We start from the raw sequence: 11277 nt of genomic DNA, 5'->3' as shown, positions 1-11277 counted from the left end.
AGAACCATTTTAATAAAATAACCATCATTGACTTAGCCAGGTGTAGTGCCCAACGCTTTATATAAAGTGACTCATGAAAACCTGTAGAGCAAATATTATTGTCTCTTGTTATGCAGATAAAGACACTGATATCTAGAGGTTTAATAGTTCACTCAAAGTTATATATTTAGAATGAGAAAATCCTGCATTCAAACAAAGCTGTCCCTGAATGCAAATGTTTTGCTGAGAACCACTAGGTCATAAAGCCAGGTGGCACTTCATTCAATGCTAGGATGATAAACTGTGAGGTGAGGACCACGTACATTTGCTGTGCCTAATGCCTGACTTTGTTCTCATGAGTATGAAGCTGTAGATGGAAATTTAAATGGACAAGCTAAAAAAATTACAAAGATAGGTGAGAACCAAGGAGGAATACACGAATTGCACACTCCTGAGCACACCAAACAGGTCTGTGTGCACATATGCACACCGCTTGACAGTTTGTCAAAAGCCAAGTCATACCTATTTTCTTGTTTATATGGATTATATCCCAAATGACATGAATTCCAATTTGCCCTTTCTAGTGAAATTGAGATGAAAATTCTTCTTCATTTATGTCAAGGCAAAAGCAAAGAACATTTAAAAAGAGAAGAGAAATGTGTGTTTTGAATGTCAAGAGGCTGTCAAATGTGGCCTGGAACACCCGTCTCCCTTAAGAAGCAGCGAGGGGTGATTGAGTCCTCACTCTGCCACATTCGAGCTGCAGCAAATCACTCAAGCTCTCTGCAGATCTTCATTCTCATCTGGAAAACGGGGCTGATAATTGTTATGAGGATTATTGACGTTCATATTTGCGAAGTGCCTAAAAGAATACTTAGCAGATGGTAAAGCACCATCCTAGATAAGTGTTTATAATTAAGTTAAATACATGACACTTTTGAGAATTCATTATAAAAAGCCAGGGTCAAGTCAAATGTCATCTCCTTTGTAAGACTGCTTTCAGGGGCTCAATCAAGTACTTTTTGCACACCTGACAGGTTCAAAGTAGTGCTCTCAGTCTAGGATTAGAGAGGTGAACAGAGCTGATGTTAAAGATGACCTCAAGAAGATTTATCGTCCCAATCCTGGAATATTGCATGCATTATATTTAAGCTCTGTATTAGAATGTGGTTCTACTCTATTGGAGCATTCACCATGTCTTGATGTAAATTTTTTGATGTAAATCTTACTTACATAATCATTTCCCTCACTTATCATAAAATACCTAAGAGCCTGAGATACATGCTTCCTTGTATTTAAGTTCATATAAAGAATAGGTACTAAAGAAACGCCAATTAAATTTGGAAGGAAGAAAAGAAGGCAGGGAGGGAGGGAGGAGCCACTGAGGTGGGACAGGTAAGAGCACTGATTGTGGGTTCCAACTGCTTGTCCTCAAATCCTAGCTACAACCTAGTAGCTGTTTGACATTAGGCGGGTTCCTTAATCTTCCCAATTCCAGTGCCATCAGCTGTTAATGAAAATGGTGATCATAGTGTCTACTTTGAGAGGTTTTCAGTGGGATTTAAAGAACTAATGATTTGAAGGCATGTAGCTTAAATATGACACATAGTAATCACACTATTTAATATATTGCTATTATATATGATGAGCAAAATAAACTTTAGATACATCATTCTCTAAAGATGATGCTGTGATTCAACATGTGTACAAAGTTAAAATTCCTTGATGTGTGTTTGCGGGTGTGTGTGAATGTGTGTGTGTGTGTGTGTGTGTGTGTGTGTGTGTGTGTGGATGCAAAACAGTATTCCTGTAAGATTTGAAAGTCTTATCATTTTTATTTGAGCAAATGATACAGAAAGATTTCGCCTGTCTAACTTACAACACACCATTCTAATGCCATGTGAACAAAAGGATTGCAGTTCTGGGTCCCTGCCACACTGTCATACAGACCAATTGCAGCAAAGTCGATGAATCAAATGTAATTTAGTCTGGCTCAACTAGATCCAGCTGGAGGCTGTTTCTGCACATGAAGCAGAAAAAATATTATAGACCATAATTTCTGCTCAGATTGGTCAGTCTCAGTCATTCTAGCTGGCAGGCAATTGGTCTGACTAAAATGATTCTGTGTGAGTGATTCCGTGATGGTGGAGCAAGTACAACCTTTAACCTACAATAAAGTAGACTTGATACATTCTTCCTGACTCAATAAAAGGTCATCATCAGGGATGTAGGCCGGAACAATTTCTTCGATATGCCTACCTGAGCCTCCAAGAAAGCTACGTAAATGCTACCTTATGAAAGCCAAGAGGAGCATTTTCTTGTCCATTAAGATGCTAAGGAGTGGCCAGAGAATCACATAAGACACATTCTCTGCTCTGTCTCACCTCATGCAGGGGTCCCAAAGATATACATACATATGTGTGTGTGTGTGTATATATTTATATATATTTTATATATATGTCTATATGTCCCTGCCCCCTTGCTCCTACTAACATTTTACGTGGGGTACTGATTTAAATAAAGCCAAATAAAGCATCTCTGAATTTCATTTCAACACATAGACAAATATTCCATGTCATTTTCTGCAGTTCTATCCATCTCAGATTTACTTTATATTTATTATACCCTCAAGGGTATTATGATTTCAACCGTGGGCCGTGCTCAGTGGCTGCCTGCTTCCCCCTGGCTGTTTACCTGCCCCTGCCAGCCCTCCATCAAGGTCACAGGAAGCACTGTGGACGTGATAGTCTAGCATGAAACAAAATATATGAAGAACTGAAAGTTTTGTGCCTATGTGGCAATTCCACAGTTGGTATCTTGGATATTAGAGTGAAATTCTATCCTCAAAAAGAACACAGGACAGCCTGACAGGGTACAGGTTTAGGGGAAACTCTCTTTCTGCAGGAAGCAGGAGGGCTCATCAGGGTGACCAGTAACAGCTAAGACCAAGAACCAACTACAAAGAGCCACCTATGGGAATGAACTGAGGTGAAAGTGTGTAATGCGTTACAAAAGGGTCCCAGTCTTCCCATCCATGGACGAACGCACACTCCTTTGCTGTGTGACTCTGAAGCTCCTCTCCACTCATTAAATACCAGCTTGGCCATGTGAATTTCTTTGGTCCACGGAGCAATGGCAAATGTGACAGGAGACAAAGTTTGAAAAACTCTTCTGGGCTTGATGTTTCATGCTGCCTTGGGGATGCCAGCAATCACTTTGACTAACCAGCTGAATGATGACAGACACATGGCCTGGAGCCCTAGTCAGCTTCTGGGTAATCAGTTAGGGCGCTGGCCACCAGCTGCACACAGATTCATGAGTGAGTCTAGATAAGACCAGAAGGATAACCACCCAGCTGAGCCCAGACTCAATTGCTAACCAGTGGAATAATTAGCTAATAAACGATTGATGTTTTAAGCCATTCCATTTTGAGCTAATTTATTATTTAGCAAAAGATAATTGATATAGAACTTTTTTTTAACCTAGAAATGGGTTTCTTCTTTACCAAACATCTTTTACTGAAACATGTATCATTGTCTCTGGGACTTGGCTACAAGAAAAAGTATTAATGAAATCTGGAAAAGCGATAAAACAGTGGAGGCTGAAAAAGTGATGAGGAAATTGCTATGGTACGTTGGAAAACGAGGACTTGTGTTAGGAAGTTGTGAACAATTGGAAAAACTATTGTCTGTGAAAACTTAGAAAATAGAAAACTTACTTAATGAAATTTTGGGTGTAGTTAAGGAGAAGCCCAGGCAGAATGAAGAAAGTATATTTTGGTTGATCAATAAGATAGGAGAATACAGAGGTAAGATAAGTAACTGGTTAGTTTGTAAGAAGAGTTGAAAAGAAATACGGAGGAAGCAACAAATAAAGTTCCTCTCGCCTCCAGTCAGTTTCCCCAGAACTGTTAGGGACCAGGCACTGCTATGAGCTTCCCATTCCTTCCCTTTTCAAATGGAAGACTTTATTTCTGTTATACTGTTTTCCTGTCATTACTGTGTGTTGGGTCTAAAAGTGGCAAATAACTAGCCTTTTTAGATCATAGGTTCCTGCAACAATGGAAACCATATCCAAGATGTACAGGAAATTACAAGATCAAGATTGTGGGGTTTTGAGCCTAGTGCCATGATTGGATGTGGTTTTAAGGCCCCTAGAGAGAGATGAATATGTTTTGCATGTGGGAATAATATGAATATTTATGACTAACATGCAAGCAAGCTTTGTATAGAGGGTGAGAAACCATATGGAAGAGAATTTGGGTATCCATTCAATGGTAAGCCAGCCCCCAGCCACAAACAGTCACCTACCAGACATGTGAATGAGGACACCAACTACTGGCTAAATGCAGATACATGAGTGAGGCCATCTGAGACCAGCAGGTTATAATTCAGCTGATCCAAGCCCCTATGTCAATCTACAGAATTATATATATATAGTGGATGGAAGATATTCGGGGCATCAGAGAACTTCATGAAGCTATAAAGGAGCTGGTTGAGAGAAAGCAGCTGATGCTTCAGAAGAGAGAGGTGGTACTTGGTGGAGCAAGCACCTACCGGAAAAGGAATAGATGGGATTTAAATTACAGGGGAGAGAAAAAATACTGTTTCTCTAAAACAAATAAAAGATAAGCTGCACGGAAGGATTTAATTTTAACCTAATTATTTAAATGAAACTGATGAGACAAATAGGTCTGGTAAGACCAGGATGTTTAAAATATGCTATATGAAAAGGCATGGGGAGGACACATGTGCTGTGCACACACACGCACACGCACACGTGACCCAAGCGCTAAGCAGAGCCACTGCCAAGTACCAGTCTGCATGGTACCTCTGAATATCCCTCTGGTGAGACAGACTTCTGCACCAGAGTGCCCAGCTTGGCACTTGTGACTTGAGCTCAGCTTCTTAGACAATAATTTGCAACTTTTAAGATTATGTCTGCACGAAACCAAAACAACTTACTATCTCAGTCAAGGTAATGAACTGTCAATTAACTTGCAAATCAGTTAAATAAGTTGCTCAGCACCATGTAGCCCAAACAACTTTAGCTGATTGACTAAATTGCTAGCTTATTACATGCATCCAGTGGAGTAATATATGTAGACCCCTCTGAAGTGCATGGCCAGCTCTGAGACTCTAAGGGAAGCAAGACTTTAATGGTGATGATAATGATGACGTTCATGCTACTGAATTCTTTATATTGCATGATACTTTTCAGCTTACAAGCTATTCTCACACATATGACCTAATTTAATGGCTCCAAATATCTAACTACATGTAAGTGTTTGCTTTTCTACACACACACACACACACACACACACACACAAACACATACACAGAGCTCTATTATTGAACAACAAAGAGTAAAATTCACACTCATAACCTCTTAATTTTTTAATCATACAACTTTATGACCCGATTAATCAGCTAAAATCATGTAAATTAAGTGGTGTTTATTTAGACTTAAATTTTTAAGTAAAGGAACATTTACCTTGGAGTACCTCTAAGCTGTGAATATCTCTGTCCTCTGAAAGTATATTTCTACTTAATGAAATTAAAATCTATACATAGATTTTGCCTAATGAGACATACATGTCTTAGTCTAAAGCAGCAAAGTTGATTTCTCACACACACGACGTCTGATGTCAGTCACATGTCTTTCCAGAGCCGACTTTGAGTAGCACCATTTCAATGTATGTCCTCCATGGATGCTGCTGAAGGGCGAGAAAGATTACGAAAGTGGCACACTTGTTCTTAAAAGCTTCAGCTGCATTTCACTTACATCTCACTGGCTGGAACTAGTCATGTGGCCCTGCCTAACTGCAAAGGCATCTGGGAAGCAGGCTCTTCCTGTGTTTTCAAGGATAGAATAATCAGAAATGAAAAGCAGTCCTTAGTGAATTTTATCACAGGTTCCTTGCAAATATTGAGATCACATTTTCTTTTTTAAATATCAATTTTGCACTGATTTCTCTACCTTATAATAATTCAACATTGAAATGAAGAATTTTCATACTCCTTCCAATATGGAATAAAAGAATATTTGACAAGCTTCATGCGTTTGCTTTCATCTACAAATTATACGTTTTAAACATAATGTCAATGCTTCAAAACACAGTTTGGTGCATGTCAGTAATAGCTCTTAATGACTCAGAAAGAGTATAATAATCTACCATGATCAAAACTAATCTGCCATAAAAAGTACAAAAGTATCAAATGGCTTATGCTGTGGAAACAAAGGCAAATTAATTGCCTCATTTGTTACATCATATGTAATGTACACTTTAACATCGCCGTGACTTTGTATAGACATCTAGCTTCTGAGAGAAATTTAGAAAAACATTATCCAATGAGATTTCATTGTGAAAAGAAGTAACATGCCTAATGATGCAACTCCTAATTTTCCACGGGTTTTATTACTGTTATGCAACAATTATTTATTGAGTTATGGTATCCTGAGTATAACAAAAAAAAAGAAATAAAATTAAACTTTTCACTACCACTCCATTTCTTTAGGTAACCAGCACACAAACACACAAACACACACACACACTTACATACTCTCTTTTCACACAATTCAAAAAACAGTCCATGAAATTTAATTATCTTACATAAAGCTATAAATGAAACACTCAGTCCCTCATCAAAAAAATCACAAAATGTCCATCCTTCCAGAATTTTGAGGAAATTTCTTACCCACCTTGTCTGTTTTTTTTCTTTTTAATTTATTTTTGAAAAACTATTGTCTTTTGTTTCTGTGGGTTTCAGCCTTTGTGCTCTTCACTGCTGTTTTAGAGAAGTCTCAAAGGAAAGTGGAAATAAATGAAATGCTCAGTCCTGTTTATTGAACAGAAAATCCTCTTTCACAGGTTCTTTATTCTTTATTTCTTAGTAATATATTTTGCCCAGCATCTACCACCTGGCATGGTCTGAACATTGACTATTCTGATTGTCAAAATATATGCAGTACAGCAAACATTGTAACACTCTGTATTATAGCTTTTGGCTTCAGTCACGTGAAAATGTAAGCACTAGAGGTAGTTGATGGAGGTTGTGCTGATCTGGAACTTCCATCGTGATTCAGCAGGAACTTGTGTTCCATCAAAGCAGTAGTTACTCTGTTAGCGATACATGACTTACTAAGTAGTGAACATGGTTGTATAGTTGCTTAAGAAAATAATAAAAACTGTTTCCATCTCAATTGATTCTTTTTACCTTCCAAATCGTTTAATTAATATGAATGTAATATTAGAATACATTGATGTCCCAAGACGCAACCTTTCATTTTAGAAATTTTCTGTTGCCATTTAATATCATCAAAATCCCTGAGGTTTCCCCCTCATCTCTAGCTTCCTGAAACTCACACCGTAGGGCAGAACAGAAGAAAATGAGCCTATTCTCTTGGCTTTCGTGCATGGGCAAAGGCATTAGGTTTGTTCTTTTCTAAAACAATATTTTTTAAGGCAATCCTAAACCCCATAAATTGTCTCTTTATGAACTCAGAGTGAAATAGCCGACAGGCAGTAATTTGTCAAGTTGTTTCTTCAATAATGATAGACAACAAAACTGAAAAAGCTCAGGGACTGATAGACACAAGCATGTAATTCCCATTCAGGGGTCTACTAGTTGACTGTGGGTTCTTGCCCTTTGGTAGCATCCACGGAGGACATTTATTGAAATGGTAGTACTCAAAATCAGCCCTGAAAGACATTTGACTGACATCAGACTGTGTGTGTGGGAAATAAACTTTGTTACTTAGGACACTTTTGCTGCTGCTGCTGCTGCTGCTGCTGCTGCTGGGATTGGCCCCAGACGGGGGGGTAGGTTAGGTCTTCTGCACCGACATTCTTATTCTAGGGTGGCTACGTGGCTGATGCTCTTGTGACAGAGGACAGGAGCACAGGAGCTCAAAGGAACACTTGCAATGAATCACAAGGTTTCCTCTCAGAACTGGCCTGCTATCACCCATGAGTGCAAGCCATTGGTTGAAGCAAGTCACCTGAAGCCCCAAAATCAATATGGCAGGGCAGCATGCTCTTTCCTTAGGAAGCCTGTAGCAAGGGCAAGGAAGGAAGGGAGAACTGTGAGTACATAATACTGTCTTAAACAATCAGTAATCAATTATATTTATCCTTTTTCTGTATGCCTGTAGAATTGAGTAACTGATCAGAGTCCCTAAATCTGATCTCTCATCAGAATCATCTACAAAGCTTTTAAAAATATAGAATTGACCATAGGATTCCAGAAACCTACTGAATCAAAATTATGGATGTGGAAACACGACTTTTTTTTTTTCTCTTCAGAATTTCCCATGTGATTTTAATGCAGGTTTGGAATCTGGCTTTTCTCACCCTCTTTCTTGTACTCTCAACACCAGGGATCTCCTCTCTGCCTCCCTTTACATGAGCTCCCTATGCCAGACCAGCCATGATACACTCACCGTGCAGGCAGGTCAGCTGAATAAAACCTGATGAAAATCAAACAGTGTCACAGCCAGAGCACTCTCATCCATGAATATCTGAGAGGAGCAACAGGGGAAAGGGTCCAGAATCACACGGCAGAAGGCACCGGGACAAGCATCCTCTTCTTCATAATTTTGCCTGGACTGTGTCTTCTGATCATCATAGTTATCTGTTAATACCATGAACTCAAGTCACAGAGGTGTCTGGATCATTATCTTTTCCTGCTTTATTAAAATATTTATCCAGAATTCCAAATGAAATGAAAGCCTAGGGTAATAAATCATACCAGTTTTTGATAAAAAAAAGTTTAAAGCATTACAGAGAGAATTTTTTCCAGTGCTCTAAACCATTGTGTTTGTAGATCTCCCATCTGAAATGGATGAGAAGTCAAACAGGGTGAACAGCGTGGGAACAGCTGCTCTGCTTGGCTAGGAATCCTTACCGCCAGAGGTGACGAAGAGGCTTGGGTCAGGTTCATCTCATGTTTGTGCCTGACATTTCAGGATATTCGTTTTCTTTCCTCTTTGATTGGATATGCTTAGCTGTATCATTCATGTGATTTAATTGAGTCTATAAGCACAACTTGTTCACATCACTTCCCAACAGGTCATCATTCGAAGCTGTAGAGAAACACCTGTCCTGGGAAATGCACCACAGACCTCTGCCTCAACCTGTATAATAAGGATTACAGGATGACCTGTACCCATATTCCCTCAGTAAGTCAATATGCTTTTAATTTCCTGAAGTTTAATTTCTTTTCAAAAAAAAGGTTTCTATGTCTTATATTATCCAATGTCAACATCTCCCTAGAGAAAGCAGGGAAAAGATGCAAAATCAGAATCACAGAACTCAGATTTTGCCTGTTACCCAAGGTCTCCTTATTCACCTGTCTGATAGTTTTCATCATTTTTTAAAATAATTTTTTTAAATGTATTAAAGGAGATGCTGGAGATTAAACCCAGGACCTCATGCATGCTAAGCATGTGCTCTACCACTGAGCTGTATCCACCCCTTCATCATTTAAAAAATTTTATTTTTATTCAGTGTCTTGACTCCTACCATTTTGGTACCACTGGAACAAGTGCTATATGCTGAGCGCTACATCAGTCTTTGCTCTCTATTTCCTCCCGGGCAAGAGATGCTGAAGGTCAGAGCTGGGACAGAGGCAATAGTTATGGACAGGAGAAGACACATCAGAGAGATGTGTAGAAACTAAAAGCACCTGGACTTGGGGGAGTTGATGGAGGAAGAGGAGGCAGACATGGTTTCTGGATTTCAGCTTAGGTGACAGAACAGATCGTATGTCTCTAACTGAAAAGAAAAACCCAGAAGAATAGGTGTGAAAGTTTAAGTCCAGTCTTATATGAATTTCAGATACCTGGGGAACATCCCAGTAGACTTGTTCATGGACAGTATTGTATATTGCAGTCTTAAGTCCCAATATGTTACATCTTAAGAATGTGAATGTATTTGGAAGTAACATCTTTTCAGGTGTAATTAGTTAAGATACAGTCATACTGGAGTAGAATGAACCCCCAATCCACTAAGACCAACCTCCTTATGAAAATGGGAAATTTGGACACAGACACACACATGAGGAGAATGTTAGGTAAAGATGAAGGCAGAGATTAACTGCTGCTTCTACATGCCGAGAAACACCAAAGATTGCTAGAAAATCACCAGAAGTTAGCAAAGAGATATGGAACAGATTCTGCATCTGAGCCCTCCAAAGGAACCAACCTTTCTGACATTTCGATCTCGGACTTCTAGTTTCCAGAACTGTGAGATGATAAATTTCAATTGTTTAAGCTATTCAGCTTGTGGTTCTTTGCTCTGGCAGTGAGAGCAAACTAATACACTCCCCACCCCATCCCCAACTGCACTGGTTTGAAATCACTGGTAATAAAACAGGCTAGTACCAAACCAGGAAGCTCTGAGACATCAGAGGCCACCTTACCACTGTTTGCCACAGTGCCCCTTAGCACCTAGAACCAGGCATAATACAAAACCAGCAGTCAATAACTATTTTTTTCAGTGATCAGTTAATTTATCCAACCCATGTGCCAGCTACTGTATACATATTATTTTTAACTTCCTCAGCAGTTGTGCAGGTTAGGCATGATCAGTCTTGCTTTTATACTGTAGAAACTATGATTCAGGGAAAGTGACGTATGAGACAAAATGAGCATAAACTTTAGAGTGAAATGCTCTCAGATTGAGATCTGTCCCTGTCACTCAGTCATGGCTTGACCCTAGGCAGTTGGTTTAACCTGTGTGAGCTTCCTCTTCTTCACCTGTAAAACAGGGGTGATAATAAAATATACTTTAAAGGGTTGTCATGAGGATGAAATGAGACGCCATGAAAAGCCACATGGAGCAGACGATACATAAAATGCAGTCTTTTTTTGTTATTATTGTAGTAAGAACACTTAACATCAGTGCCACCTGTTTTTTCCAGTGTACAAAACAGTACTGTTAACTATAGGTGCAATTTTGTACAGCAGAACTCTAGAAACTTCTCATCTTGCATAATTCATATTTTATATACGTTGAATAAGAACTTTCCATTTTCTCCCCTCCTCAACCCCTGACAATCATTATTCTATACCCTGCTTCCGTGAGCTTGGCTATTTTAGGACTTCACTCGCATGAGTGGAATCATGCAGTATTTGTCCCTCTATGATTGGCTTATTTCAATTAGCATAAAGTCCTCCAGGTCGGTCCATGTTGCTGCCAATGGAAGTATTTCCTTCATTTTTAAAGCTGAATAACATTCCATTGTATGTACAGATCACGTTTTCTTTTCTTACCCAAAGTCACACATTTTAATAAAT

Source organism: Vicugna pacos, chromosome 29, assembly GCF_048564905.1.
Source record: "Vicugna pacos chromosome 29, VicPac4, whole genome shotgun sequence".
Classification (NCBI taxonomy): domain Eukaryota; kingdom Metazoa; phylum Chordata; class Mammalia; order Artiodactyla; family Camelidae; genus Vicugna; species Vicugna pacos.
Note: the sequence above shows the minus strand (reverse complement) of the source record.